Genomic DNA, 16,850 nt, shown 5'->3' on the forward strand with positions numbered 1-16,850 from the left:
GGAATTCCACTAAGGTAAATTAACCAGAACTACGAACCGATAGATCGTTACCGTTACACCTCAAAACTGTTTCGGCTCTGGAGGTTTAGGCGTACAATTTCCTTCGTAACACTTTCATTTGCATGTTATAACGCTTACCCAACCGTGCTGAACTCTGCCTGGCTCTTGGCGTGGTACAGGGCGTTACTTCACGGTGAATGTTACTGTGGTAACAGTGGAACATCAGTTACATCTCCACAACTGCGCTTCTGGTCTGCAAGTACCATCTTCCCCCTGAAGTTGCCATTGTCTAGGAGTTATGTCTCGATAACTTTTATAGTCTCAAGTCTTACATTTCGAGAACTGAGCTTGTGTGACTTGTCAGTGCTATCTCTTCCCAGCGCTTATAAGTACATAGCATTACATTTACCTGAACACTGTAACGTACTCGTGTTTCCACCATACATGTTTTGTCAATGTAAATATCCGAAACACACCATTTATCTTTACAAACTATCCAAAATTTTTAATATGGTCGACTAGTCTTCATATTTTTGGAAACAAAACATTAGTTCTTTGTTACACCGGAAATTTAAGAAACAAGACTTGTTATACTTGTACTTACCAGAAAAGGTGAGTCATCACAGTTTCTTCCTAAATGTCCTGCAAAATAAGACACAATTATTAGTCTTTTACCATTCATACATTTTTACAGGACAATATTTTTTATGAAAAATATGAGTAAAATACTTTTAATGAAAACACTACACCAGAACACAACCTTAACACTGTAAGTTATCTGGATGTGTTACATTTCATGTTTATATAACGTATCTTAATAAATGTGATGAGCGTAATATCATAGAGTAACGATATCATACATACTGTATGGAAATACGTTGTACAGTAGCCTGCATAGCGAAATCCGAGAGCATTGACCTTGACTGTGAACGGTTTCGCGCTGTTTATCTCGGAGTTCCGCCCACTGATCGTCCACGGTCCCGGCGCGTATCTCTCCGCCAGCCTCTGTCGCAGTCCACTCCTTGCTCCCCTTCCTTCCATACTCATGTTCGTATCTCTCTCATTACAATTACATTTCTAACGAACAACACTACCTTGTTCGCAATGATCGGTAATAAGATCATCACTGCTCTGAGCATTGATGATTTCTTGGAAAAACTGTTAGGAATATTGTTAACTATCCCAAATTAAAAGAAGGGTGAAACCAAGAAAGCCAAACTCTAGTAGCGTCATAACACTTGAAGAGCGTTGGTTGTTATAAATAAATAAACACTGTTCACTTATAGAACGCGTGCAATGAGTAATCTTGACGAGACAAAACAGATTATACCACTACAGGCATTACCTGCAAATAGATTTAAAATTTATTGCCTATATTCTCCTCCTCCATACAAAAAATTAGTTGCTACATTAGTAAAGTATATTAAGTAGGTTACTTTCTCATCCACTGAGGGGTAATGAAATGTCGGCAGTTTTGTTTATTAAGGTGATGTTATCGATTTTTGGTTGGTAAACAATATTTTTATTTTAAATTTATTATAACCCTTTAATATACGTATATAAAAACAGCAAAAATGGCCAAAAATGAACATATTAATTTTACATGTTCATGAGTTAGAACGGCGTGTGTTTTTTTAATTTATGACACGGTAAGTATTAATAAATATATTCTTTTAAGTAAACAAAAATTATTTACAGTAATATTTTTCTGATGGAATTTTTTTTGTAAATGAAAAACATGTCACTCCCTCCAGTTGTCTTTTATGTACATACTGTAAAAAATGCATATTATGTTCAACCGTTTTTCTTTACTCCTGATTGTAAGGTGTCACAAAATTCTGCTTCAAATTCCTACCACTTGTCGAGCAATAAGTAATCATATGTTCTCCATTTATCCTTTTCGGAATTGATACATTAAAGGGGGAAGGGTAATTTCCTTTAAATTTCCCTCATGTATACCAGTTTCAGGGCAATGAATATTCACTTTAATTTAGAGTCAATAAGTGTATCCTTAAACGTTTCAGTTGACCCGTCCCGTGATTTTGTTTTTTCGAATAAGGTTTTAAGTTTTTGACAAGTATGTCGAAAAATAGTTTTTTAGTGTTTTAGACTTTTAAACATGTATAGTATTCGATGTCACTTGAAAGGTTCTCATTTAACATTTAAAAATTTTCCTATACTGTTTAGATATTTAATTTGTAATATTCTTATTAGCTTTTATTTTAATTTTCGCTCTTATTATTATTTTTTTTAGAGTTTATAATTCGTTCAAGAATAAAAGTGGTAAGGTTTTTACATATAGGAACCTGGAATGTGGAAATAATCAGTGAATGTTAAGTTCTCAATTGTTGCATATTGTCTAAATAACCACTCAGCAACAACCGCTGTCCACACAGTTTACGAATCATGTAATTACTTCAATACTCAAGATTGTTGGATGGAAAGGCAACTAACTGTGTGTTTTGTTTGGATGGCGGTCGTAAAGATTTTTATGGACTATCACCATTTTTATTACTGTGATTGTCATAACGACTGATATTGCGATGTTTAACATCAGTGATGTTAGCTTACCTGGAATCGTGTTGGAAGTTTTACAGATAAAATCAAATACTACGTTTATAGCAGTTTCTTCACGCCACTGTTGTAAATAGTTACTTTAAACAGATTTTAATGACGCAATATGTTCCAGCAAACTTACCGAAGCTGCAAATCTTATCGTACTTTACAGTGATTTGTTGAATGTGTGACATATTTCTTTTTAATAGTAATAGTCGAAGAACCGAGAGTAAATTCGTGTTGAGTAAGCCCACAAACGAGTTTTTTCTTTTCTTAAAATTAATAGAGGTTTCCTCCTAAGAAATAAATCAATCTTCGGTCACCCTAGTTTTGGTGGATAACGAGGTAGACTCGTTGGACAAACAATAGGATAAAGAGGGTTGAAAGTCGCCACCCTCAGCAAAATAGTCGGTCTGTATTTGTGGCTATACGCTACAAATACAGATATATTATTTAAGTGTCAGACGGTCGATGTATGTCAATCTAAGGAAAATATCATTCAAGACCAAAATTATCGTTCGAAATATTTGACCCTTTCGACTACCACCAAAACTAGAGCAGCTTAAGATATATTTCTTTTTTAGAGTAAATTCATCTCCGGTTGTGCGATTATACTATTCTAATTGGCTCACGACTCTTTGTCTACATAAAGTGCGAGTGAAATACCGATAAGTTGGTAGGAACGAGAGTCGTGCTAGGTATAAACAAGTTCGGCGCACAAAGGAGGGTTTAAGAAGATGAGACTATTGGGAGCAAGCTATTATAGAGAGGAGGTATCAAATTCCCCTGCTCCCCTCATCCATATATAATGGCTTTGCGGTGTTTAGTTCCATTGTAATATGTGGCCGGATGCTGGGTGGTGACAGATCAGGATGATGAAGCTTGCAATTATTGCGATCATAATTACAAATTTGATTTACTATATAATAATGATCTAGATTGCTGTTTGGAAAGACTTTTCAATTGTTTCGTAAGTTTTAGTGACTGATGGACAATAATTATCAATTTACTTTCTAAATCTAGCTGCAAAACCAATGCTCACTCTCGGATCAAAAGATCAAAAGGTTTAAATACCTGAGTTCAAAGTTCGCCACAAACTAATCTGAAGAAAGCTACAGTGACAGGAGTTACATTAGAATGTAGCTTGTTTATTATTACTGGGCAAATACTTTACAAACATTAACTTCCAGCATTAATGTCGATAACGACCAAAACAGGTATCGGTTCTAACACATTTGAACCAAACTGCAACTTAGAAACTTGACTCTAAAACTTCTAAATCCAAATAAAAATAGTTCTAAATCATTAAGCAAGTAACTTACAAGAGTACTGATTTTTGAATATGCTGTTTAGATTTATAAAAAAACATGTGTTTTTAATTACCATCTTAAATTTTATTCTTGAATGAGCGGTTCAAAAAATTCGGCAATGGTCGCGTATATTTATTTGTCTAGGAAACACAGCGAGTTTTCAAGGAAACGGTAATTTCTGAGTATTTGTAGTCTTCACTCAGAACAAATACAAAAAGCAATAACAATTCTGGTATCATAACTATTTGATGCAAATTATAACCGATTCTAATACGTATACTATTGAAAACGATATTGTACGAGGTATGCGCAATGTCGTAATTCATTCTGGGACTCGCAGGAATGCTATAGGTATGGTGGAGGGGGGGGGAGCACAGAGTTCACCCGGAGGACACGACACGACTCTCCGATCCAATCGTGTGGAGAGTTGGAGTGTGACCTTGGTAGCGGGTCAGACAGGTCTTGACAATACTGCGGCATCCAGTGTACAGTCAAGTATATGAATTTGACACATTTCCATTCTTCACTTTCACAAGAGTCCCGGCCAAAGTCAGCGGGGAAGCGTCACCTTGGTGTTTGTACTTGTTACTGAAGACCTCCGCCTCCTCCGAATCAATTACTGCAGTCAAACTATTAATTAATTGTGGTCAATTATTTACGATGAATTCTAAGTCTGAAAACAGATCCCTGGGACCAAGTTCAGGCAAAGAAATTTGTTAAATGAAAATATAGTTATGATAGTCGACCACAAAATTTAAATAAACAATAATTTGAAGGAACTAATTTAAACAGATATTGAATTCCAAAAGGATCAGTCGCAAGTTATTTCTTTCTTTGAAAGTCAGAGCGCTCTCTGGTTATCTCCTCTAGGGGCGGGATTTGGTGATTGTAATTACAATCACAGCCAATGTACAATCAGGTGTTAAGTCCCATATCCATCTCAAATTTCAAATGGTTCAGAAAAGGTAGTTCATATTTTATTTCTCTCATTCAATTATTGTCTTTGTCTCATTCACATTATTTAAATTGTATTCAACTTTACTTATGATGAATAGTTTTTTAAAACTGTTCTAAATTTTGTCTAAACTTTCTCCAGCATTACAATTTTTGAATAGTATTAACTCTTGTAGTGTAAAAAGGCAAGAGTATTTATTTATCTTGTATCAAGTGATTTGTCTTTTCGGTAGCCTAATTTTGAGTATAATACTTAATTTGTTTTTCGTATAGGGTTTCCCATATAAACCCACACCTTGAGAGGACTTTAAAAACCGCCATTTTCTGGAGTTCCCTTTTGCTCCAATATTGTAACTATGGGCATATGAGTTAAGGATCCTAAGATCTTTTTTCATAAATGATAACTATGCAACTTAACCTATGTTTAAAAGTTATTACTGGGAAACGTTTTGTAGTGATTCTGTGGACAGTCCTTCTGAAATTTTACAGATTTAAGGTGTTTTCAGTGTTATCTTTCAAAAAGTTTATATTTTATTCAAGAACTGGGTTTAATCTACCCCATCCAATTTAAGGTTAATTGCAATATTAGCAGACAAATACTCGGCTGCAGTATGATAAAAGGCCACCGCCACAATATAATTACATTTTATAGATACACATAACAGATAGTTTTGATATAACGTAATACGTGTCAACATTTTTGTTTATGTAGTTTATATAATCATAAATTGATTCTATTGCGGTAGTGGCCTCTTATTATACTGCAGCCCAAATACTCTTTATTAGAGATGTATTTTAGTCAATGCACAAGGCTCTTAAAAGGCTATTCAGGTTAATCCTACATAAAGTAACTACAACGGTTTATACAATTATATGAGGGATATGTATGTAATACATACGTTATACCATTACGTGTAATGCCATAAAAATTGCTATGTCCTGTATATTTTCTATTAATCTATTGTGTTGAATAAATAATGTCTTTGCCATTAAGAACTAATCCAGTCAAGTATAAAAAAGAAAAACACAATCTTGTTCAAAATGTTCACGAGGTAGACATACGGTAGACAATTGGGTACTATTTTTCTCGCACTCGAGTTACTGGTTTTTCTGACGCTCAATTGATAAAACAAACGATTCAAATCTGTGCTGGATAACGACAAGTTACAGCAGTCTAGACAGTCAACACCCGAGTTCCGCTTCTGGTCTGACTCACCTTTACAACTGAGACATCTCAGAGATAGCGTACCCAACACTAGACTACAGGAAGAAATGCTGCCGACACTTTGGCATTGTGATTGTGGCCTATCAGTGTTGACCGAGTCTGCCTAGATGTTACATAAATGAAGTACACACGAGGGTGAATCATACGTGAAGGTTATGTCAAACATGTGTGCTGTGACAACATTCCGTGCGATCACAATAGGCTCGTACGACAGGTGCTTCTTACACACATTGACACATTGAGCTGCTTGGGAATCAACGTCAATCTTTTTTATAAGCGAATTTTTTAAATTATCAGGAAGTTAATGGTACAGGGATGGGATTAACAGAGGAAATCAAAGACGTGAAAGAGTGAACATAAAAGGGCTCGAAATGACTTACACGATTGTAATTCTTTTAAGAGTGATTGTTAAAAGCATATTGTTATATTTTTATTTTCTTCATTGAAGATCGGCTGCAGTGGCAGTCATCTCGATTTTGGCCGACATAAGAACATTGTTAAATTCATGTACTGTTATTGCCTTATTTTAGTCGTAGAATTATAGGAAATGTAAAGATTGTAAATTGTAAAGATATAGTTAGTATGCATCCAAACGTTATTTTAGTTATTTTTCGATATTTTATTGGTTATTAGGAAAAAATCTCAAACTCTTTTGTACTTGACAATTTAAACATTAAAAAAAGTAATTTAGATGAAAAACTCTTCCATAACGCTACAAATCAAAAATAAGGTGGTAAGTGTGCACGAGGTTTAAAATTGTTCTTGTTCTTATGGGCTGAACTCAAAATCGTTTGACTACAGCAGGCTATTAAAGATCTTTTACTATACTTTTTTTTCTAAAAAAAATTAACCTGGCCTAAACCCGATTGCCCCCCTGAACATGTTCTGTGTTACGTGTGTGCAAGCTCCTTCAGTAGTAAGCAACTTGTAGCGAAAAATGTCCAGATGATCTGGTAGCAAAGGATGGAATGAGACGGCAAACTGAATTTCGTGGATTACCCAAGACTGGAATCTCTGCGGTTTGAAACCTCAGTAAAAATTTAAGACTCGCTTGGAAATGGTTGTGGTATTAGCTAGGAAACAATAGATCTGCCCCATAGTCCAGGAGTTAAAAGCCTCTTTGCAGTGTATGGATAGGCATTGATAGAAATTGATAGTTTTCATGAAATTTTAAATGGAAAGGTGTCAAGAAGGTTAAAAATTTGAAATGATAATCATACTTTTCTTACCTTAAAACACTTAAAACCACCCGTCAACCACTTTAAGAAATGTTAAATCTAGTTCAGCTAGCCATGTGCACACTTATTAAGTGGCAACTTTTAATCTCTTTATCTAGTTGTCTGATATACTTTCACTATTATTTATATATCTAGTTGTTGATTTTAAGCGTATCAAGCTATGAAAAATATAATCAGAGGAAAACATGTATTGTTTCATATCCTTAACCCTTTCGATATTTTCTTATTTCGTTCTTCATCAAAATTATCACGAATGACGATCAATTTCTTTCTAAAAAAAATCCTGAATCGATTTTATGCAAAACCAGGTTGTTTGCTTATACGGTGCAATATTGTTCTCGGCTCCTGGACATTGACTAGACTGGATTTTTATATAGTTTATAAGTTTTAATGCTTTTATTCACACGTGTGCAAACAAATTATATACATGGTATATATGTAGAGCTTGAAAAATAGTTATTTTAAGTCGTTTTCATCTTGTATACCGTCAAGGTAACAATTATCAAAGTATGTAAATTACAATTTATAATAATTATTATAAATAAAGTAATTATCTATGTGGCTGCCTGTGGTTTTAAGTGTTTATGCTGTAAACAATGTGTGTGTGACCTAAGAAAAGTCATTTAATATTTTTAACCTTTTTAATGAATCCCATTTTATTTAACCTCCACCAAAGCTAGCGTGGCCGACGACCGATTTCAATCGTATACAATACTTCCTTTATCGATTTAAAGAAACCCCAAATCGTGTGCTTATAAATTGTAAATTGGCTTTACTCCTGCAATACAGGTACCAATTCAACACATTATCCGCTCACTATAACTATCTCTAGTATAATCATTACATCTACCTTGAAATGTGTACCTATTTGAGTTTATCGAAATCTGTAGTTGGTAACTGGTAGATGGGACACTCAACAAATCAACGATAACATTCCGTTAGTCAACTGAAACTCAGTTTCCATCATTCGTATAACTAATTGCGATACAATCGTTAGTACTTTGCGCCAGACTCATAATGTGTCAGACAGAGATCACGTTACGTCAACTATGTACGCTGATTAAAAAAAGCAAAAGGTTACATCATAGCTAAAGTTCATCTAATTCATTATCACTTTATAAAAACTGACATATGAGAGATAAAATATTCCAGACCAAAGTCTACAATACTCATCTTGGGAAATACACCGCACATTTTACAGACAACAAATTGTGCCTTGGTAAACTGAGTTCGACAACGAATTAAAACCGTGATTTCTTTTTCAGGTTTTTTATAAAAAAATATGAGACTTTAATTTAACGTCGGAAATGTTAATCAGTATAAACGGACTTTTCTAATGGGTCGTATTAAAACGCTTATTGAAGAGGAAAATTATTGTTTTGGCAAAGCTATGCGCAGTCTTCTTAGAACTGATGAGCCCCTTAGGAGTAACACAGTTCCATTTTTAGCACAAATACATTAAAAGTTGGAGAATATTCTTCTCTTGACCTAGAGTAATAAAACACAATGAAAAATAGTTGGTTCTATTTCATCTTGACAGATAGACCGCAACAGGGTTGTCAAACGATTAAGCACATATTTTATGTTTAAAAATAGAAATAAAAACATTTTAATAAGCGGGTTACCTTGTATTACCAACCCCTTTTTGTATGATTGATTTATTAGAGTACCTTAATTTTTAGCAACAGCTTATAATAGTTACTAGATTAATGTGAAGTCTCAGTTTCACTCGTTAGCACAAATGGCGTGACTAGATAATAACGTGGTAGTACATCGTAATGTCACTGTGTTTGCAGAAGATTGCATAAGGAAACGCCCCTCAGGGCGACCTTGACCCTGTGAGTTACATCAGTTCACTTCCGTAAGTTATCTGTGCGCGCGGCGCTCGGCTAGCGAGGGGTGTTATCTAACAGAGATAGAACAGACGCCCCCTCCCCGCCCACCGTGTCCTCTCACCCGCTGCAGCCCACTCCTCGTGACGTAGACGGAATTTCCCTTGGGCTTATAAGGAGGATACGTATTAAGTCGTGTTCAGGAAGAAATGGGGAAAAGGTAGTTATTTCCAGGGAAATTATAAGACGCTAATAACGTACCGTGTTCATATTGCATATGTTCCTTGCAGATAAATAGCACCGCCGCGTCGCGTCGGCTTTTCTAATTAGAAATCGTAACATAGTCAACACATGTCTGACTTCCTGATATCCTGGATCACCGCGATGTAGTGCTACATATGCACCTTTTTGTCGTAGGATCGAACAGAATACAGAGACGTTGTCCCACCCATTTAAATATCCAACTATACGTAAGATATATATATATATACATGAGCTAAATCTGTTGTAAATACTCTTTGAAGGTAAAAAGCTAAGGGTAAACCTCATGTACGCAGTTATATATAGAATAAAATTAATTTTTGTTTACAAAAAATAATAATTTGTTGGGCGATACTAAGTCTAAGGTGGTGTATTAAAAGTCATCAGGCACCATAAAACAAAGCTTCGATTCTGAACCTTCTATTTATATTTAAAAACATCAGCCGTTGAGTACAGTAGCCAAGGTTTTACGAAACTGTCTTACATATCATATGATGAATGTCTTATTACGCTTATTAATTATACATTAATCTATATAACTTAGCCTAACGTAAAATACTTGAATCTTGCAATATTGTTTTTTACGATTTTAGATTATGTAAAATACAAGTGCCTGTTAATATTTGCTTCAACCCTCTCCAATTCTGACTTATCAATTAAACTTTTAAATAAAAAAAGTTTCTAAATAATTAAGAAAAAAATCATAATAAAAAACGAACACTATGAAAATAAGTTTGGAAAGAAATCACCTTGTGGGCCAGCCTTACTAGCAGCCAACTGGATTTTAGTTATTTAATGAATTATTTTTGGTCGTAGAGTTAGTCTCATTGTAAACACATTTACTTAATGCACATCTAAATGCATTTTAGCTTCTTAGTATTTTCCGCGGTTATTTAGAATAATAATCTCAACATTTTGTATTTCCTCGATTAAATATTAAAAACGCAAAGATCTAAATTCTTTAAAGAATTTCTTGATTTCGTACAGCGGTTTTAGGGATCCAAAACTAATACTTTACACATATTTGATATCAATCGAGAGCTCTTACACTTTAGATGTGTCTTTTGTGGATTAGAATTCGGCTGACTATAGAGCTGAGCCTCATGATATTCCAAAGTTCTAAAATGTTAATCTTATGAGAGTACTAGCTGTTTCCCGCGGCTTCGCACGCGTCTCTTAAGCTTTGCCCGTATATTTCTTTGCCTTCAAATAGTGTTTGGCTATTTAATATACGTAACTGTGTCGTAATTGCAGTTTATAATGTGCAGGCGCTTTGATAACTTTTATATCTTGCAGTACTCAGCCTGGTGGTGAGTTACATCAATGGGCATTGCATATAAACCTTCTACATAGAAAAATACAAATAAATACAAATTTTCATAGTGATCGGTCCCATAGTTTCTGAGTCTATAAAGGACAAACACACAAACATTCATCTTTATATATTACTAGCGGGCCCGGCGCGCTTTGCTGCGCATTTCAATAATTTTTTGCAAAAGTTGCCCGCGGCTTCGCACGCAATTTCCCGTTGAAAACAGTACACTATATTCACTTATTCTTTTTCTATCACATTCTAAACATTGCTGAGATAATTGATAGTCGTTCCATCGTGAGCCTCTTGGGCGTATTATGAAGGTATGTACCATATTCCTGCCTCTATCTAGCTGTTACCCACGGCTTCGCACGCAAATCTTAAGAACCGAAGTCCTTATATTACTTAGTAAATTTTTTTTTTTACTATAATAAATTTTAGATTAAATTAGTTATATCTCCGATGCCACGATTGAGCTTGCTTTGTTGTCTCGATCGAGAGAATATGTACACACGGAGTTTTGAGAACCATACTTCTGTCAAAAAAAACAACTAAGGTTGATTTTATAACATTTTATAACATTCTTTATATTATTGTAGCCAACGTAAGATAGTAATTATGATATCTGCATTATATCTGCTTCTGATCAAGCATGAGCATGGTTTATATTAAATAAATATTGCAGTTAAAGGTGAATTTTTACGTCAAATTTGAATTGTATTATCTGGATAGTAAAGTCTATGTTTAACAGTGATTGCAAAAACAGTTTAAACAAAATTTGTCGTTTCTCTTAAGCTTACTCTATGCTTTAAAACTATAAGTGTAATATATGTTTACAAAGAACAGCTGATTAAAAATTTGAAAAGACGTTAACATATGTTTGCTGCAATGCATTTCTTATGGGTATTTCTGTAACCAGTGGGGCGGAATCCTGAATCGGGAAAGGGATGGGCATAGCTTATAAACCTTCTCCGTGGAAAAATACATATACGTACAAATTTTCATCATGATCGGTCCAATAGTTCACGATTCCATAAAGGACAAACATACAAACATTCATTTTTATATATATAGATAGACTAGCGGGCCCGGCGCGCTTTGCTGCGCATTTCAATAATTTTTTGCAAAAGTTGCCCGCGGCTTCGCACGCAATTTCCCGTTGAAAACAGTACACTATATTCACTTATTCTTTTTCTATCACATTCTAAACATTGCTGAGATAATTGATAGTCGTTCCATCGTGAGCCTCTTGGGCGTATTATGAAGGTATGTACCATATTCCTGCCTCTATCTAGCTGTTACCCACGGCTTCGCACGCAAATCTTAAGAACCGAAGTCCTTATATTACTTAGTAAATTTTTTTTTTTACTATAATAAATTTTAGATTAAATTAGTTATATCTCCGATGCCACGATTGAGCTTGCTTTGTTGTCTCGATCGAGAGAATATGTACACACGGAGTTTTGAGAACCATACTTCTGTCAAAAAAAAACAACTAAGGTTGATTTTATAACATTCTTTATATTTGTAGCCAACGTAAGATAGTAATTATGATATCTGCATTACTCTTCTGATCAAGCATGAGCATGGTTTATATTAAATAAATATTGCAGTTAAAGGTGAATTTTTACGTCAAATTTGAATTGTATTATCTGGATAGTAAAGTCTATGTTTAACAGTGATTGCAAAAACAGTTTAAACAAAATTTGTCGTTTCTCTTAAGCTTACTCTATGCTTTAAAACTATAAGTGTAATATATGTTTACAAAGAACAGCTGATTAAAAATTTGAAAAGACGTTAACATATGTTTGCTGCAATGCATTTCTTATGGGTATTTCTGTAACCAGTGGGGCGGAATCCTGAATCGGGAAAGGGATGGGCATAGCTTATAAACCTTCTCCGTGGAAAAATACATATACGTACAAATTTTCATCATGATCGGTCCAATAGTTCACGATTCCATAAAGGACAAACATACAAACATTCATTTTTATATATATAGATTATTGATCATTGGTCTGAATTTAAAATTAGGCAATGACGTCTTCTATGCAACCTGCATTACACTACTGATCAAGCACTTTACAATAAAAATTTTCTAAATTTTAAATGTAAACAAATGTTTCTGCCTCTTTAATGAACTTCAGCTGAAAGTATTAACAGCTGTTAAGTATCAGTTCGCTTTGTATTATGTGTCGTAGCGCAGTCTGTCGGATCCAATATAAAACACTCTAACATCAACAACGATTTATAATTAAAATTAAATAAACTATTTAAATTGGACCAAATTTACTCTAGTATGTATGCCTATGTTACTTCCAGGAACGTGTAGAATCACTGTACAAAATTTCACGATGTTTCGTGCATTGGTTCCAGAGTTATAACGGAACGTACAAACAAACATTCGCATTTATATATATTACGAATGACATATTAGAGACATATTACGCGTACACAATTCGCTTTTAAAGTGTTTGAAGTTTAGCATTGTTCTCATGGGGTAACATTGAAGGTTTCAGTAAAGCTATATCGATCACTCGCTTTGTAGGCTGATCCTTTCCGACATTCAGATTCTCCTTATTTATGACGTCATTATTGCAATGTTTTTCCAGGTTGTTTTATAACCAGACAACGATTCCAATGCGCTGTTACTGCATATACTCCGCGTTAAGATCACGTTGTATTAGTTTTTTGTTATTTTGGTAAGTAAATTTAGGTATTCGCCATAGTATTATTTTCCAGCAAGGACCTATTATCATTATTACACAAATTTTGTTTACATCCGCATTTATCTTTTGCATAATAAAAATAGACTGGGTGTAATTTCAATAACATGCATGGAGATATCGTAATGGGGAGCGAAATACATTTAAATGTTTAAGTTGATAGAGTACAGTTTATTCAATATAAATGCATTTCAAGCAGCTGGAAACAAACTGACTCTTCTCGCCAACTATTAAAGTGTGTATTAATTATCCCTTAAGCAACACACAATTAATCATAATCATAATTAATTATGGTTACTACATTTGTTTAAGTGAAGGTTTTAATAAATTAAACATCGTCCTTTCAAACCGTATTTATTACGTAGACGTAAAAAAAAGTTTGAAATTTTGATGTTCTGTTCAATGGATTGTGTGGGTAAATCTTGAATATATTGGCTGGAATTTTACTAAAGTCCGGGTTTACATTTATTAATTAGTAAATGTTAATTAAATACTGATATACGTTCTTACCATCACTATATAACATATATTATAGCCTTTTATTTAGTCTAATAAACTAATATTATATGTTACAATTAAAAGTTCAGGGTTCTAATAAAACTGTATTAGTTGTTTGTCTATATGCAAAAACCGAGTACGATGGTTTTAAAAACAATTTTGATAAAACTTGAACTTTATTTAATCTGTAAATTGTTGTAATATATTACAGAAAACAAGTTACAAGCACACTCCAGTTGTAATTAATTATTGTTGATTGATAAACTACTACACGATACCTATGAGGCTATACGCCATTTAGTTAATTAGATAATTCATTTGCAACATTAAAGTGTTGCCACCCAGACTTAATGGTCTACTAATAATAAACCAAACACAGTAGGAGGAAAACATGCTGAAATACATTTCAGTTACACAACAATGGTTACCGGTAGACGGCAAACGGAGGGAAACAGTAAGAACAAGGTTGGTCTGCAAATGTTTGTACTGGAAATTGTGTTTAATATTTGCAGTGGTCTGGGCACCATTTATCATCCGTGTAGGTAAACTCTGTGGAAGCTACGGACCGTGAAGATAGCCAATAAAGTATCCAACCACACAGAATAATCAATCAATGACGAATGACAGGACAGGTAATGTAATACGAGTAAAAAGCCAGAACAGTTTACTTATTTCTATCACAAGAAAAGAAAATCAGTGAAAATCCACTTCTGCTGTGCAAAGTGTAGTCTGGTGTATTGTAATAAATTATAAGGCGTTGTGTGGGGTAAGACAGAAACACTTGCACAGAGTTGTGCCGCTTATCCAAGTCGAGTGTCGTCGCAGGACATTTCCAACACTTACCCTCACTTTTCTCTGATTCCACTATGACTCTACTGATTTTTAAGACCTTTGTTTTCAAGCTCACTGTTAACGAGAGATGGTTTGATAACGACTACGCTGATAATCTTATTTTCTTGAGTTGTCATTTCAGGGAAACAAACAATTGCCTGTTGAAAGCTCGTGTTTGTTTCTAGTTATGTTTGATAACACTGCATATTTGTTATAGCAGTAACAATCAGCCAACCCTTTCACAACCAGTTAAGTTTTTAAAAACTGATCGAAAGCAAATAAATTATGATCATGACGAATTCTAACTAACCTTCTTCCACTTCGCACAACTGTTTTTAAGTCGATACATGATAAAATTGGGTTTCCACTGATAAGTTATTTGAAGTAAAAAAAGGTATTTGAATAGCAAGACAGACAGACAGAACACTCGTACAAGTAGCGCTGGTTACACTAAGTGTTCACCTTTCACTTAATCACGTGAAAGTACTGCTCTGCCGGTCCTCTTTCAACGAGACTACGAGGCGACGCGGATGTGACGTCAATCCAATGAAAGTTAGGGATCGCAATTCACAGGCCAACATCCACTCTACACCGGTTCACTGCAGGCAGTCGTGTGAGAGCCACATCCTCCAAGTTACAAGGTGGAACATGTAGAGCAGCGCACAGCCAGTGTCGCCCTTCACAATCTCACATTGTACCGATCGGTCCTGTATTAATTGTACTTATGTGTAAACAGTTACTGCATATCATACATTGGCCATAATTATAAATTACGAAATAGAACACTACATTCCGAGGATTAGAATCAATTTAAACATGCTAAAATGCTATTAATTCCATATTTTAAGATCATCGATTCATTTGTTTTATGTACATACCTTATCTCTTAACTTTTTTTGATAACTGAAAAAGAGAATAACTTGTACTTCCCAATACGTAGTGTGCTATTTGTAACACACAACGATGTCAAAATTCACAAATCCTGTAATTTTGTAAAAATTATCAACCGTCAACAATAAAATTTATAAAGATAACTCTACTTCACTTGTCTCACTTGCATATAACTTACAATCTCTTCTTCACAACCGTGGCTTACAAGATGGGACATGTTGAGTAACCCCCATTCAGTCAAAGCCAACCCTCACAGCTCTCATTGGACCGATCGGTCCTATATTATATTAATCTACGTTTCTTGTCTTACTTGCATATACAACAACAGTATCTTGTATGCATTCGTGAGAGACTCAGAGAGAGGTTACAAGATGGGACATGTTGAGCAGCCCTAGCCAATCAGAACTACCCTCTCACAACTCACACTAGACCGATCGGGCCTCTATCGTATTACTCTACTAACTCTACTTTATTTATCTCACTTTCATATACAATCACAATCTCTTCTACACAATTATGAGAGACTCTGCGAGAGGTTACAAGATGGGACATGTTGAGCAGCCCTAGCCAATCAGAACTACCTCTCACAACTCACACTAGACCGATCGGGCCTCTATCGTATTACTCTACTAACTCTACTTTATTTATCTCACTTTCATATACAATCACAATCTCTTCTACACAATCATGAGAGACTCTGCGAGAGGTTACAAGATGGGACATGTTGAGCAGCCCCAGCCAATCAGAACTACCCTCTCACAACTCACACTAGACAGATCGGTACCCTACCGTATTACTCTACTTTATTTATCTCTCTTTCATATACAATCACAGTCTCTTCTACGCTATCGTGAGACACAGCGAGAGGTTACAAGATGGGACATGTTGAGCAGCCCCAGCCAATCAGAACTACCCTCTCACAACTCACACTAGACAGATCGGTACCCTACCGTATTACTCTACTTTATTTATCTCTCTTTCATATACAATCACAGTCTCTTCTACGCTATCGTGAGACACAGCGAGAGGTTACAAGATGGGACATGTTGAGCAGCCCTAGCCAATCAGAACTACCTTCTCACAACTCACACTAGACCGATCGGGCCTCTATCGTATTACTCTACTAACTCTACTTTATTTATCTCACTTTCATATACAATCACAATCTCTTCTACACAATCATGAGAGACTCTGCGAGAGGTTACAAGATGGGACA

At 34.9% G+C, this 16,850-nt stretch overlaps 1 protein-coding gene across 1 annotated transcript in view; it reads right to left on the reverse strand.

The window, feature by feature from the left end:
• LOC124357436 (guanine nucleotide exchange factor for Rab-3A-like) overlaps window positions 1-16,850 on the reverse strand; it is an 81,630-nt gene that overhangs the window by 39,836 nt on the left and 24,944 nt on the right. The window contains exon 2 of the mRNA XM_046809240.1: window positions 605-642. The gene's annotated coding sequence lies outside the window, so the exon portion shown is untranslated. The remainder of the gene's footprint in view (window positions 1-604; window positions 643-16,850) is intronic.

Source organism: Homalodisca vitripennis, chromosome 3 (genome assembly GCF_021130785.1).
Source record: "Homalodisca vitripennis isolate AUS2020 chromosome 3, UT_GWSS_2.1, whole genome shotgun sequence".
Taxonomy (NCBI): domain Eukaryota; kingdom Metazoa; phylum Arthropoda; class Insecta; order Hemiptera; family Cicadellidae; genus Homalodisca; species Homalodisca vitripennis.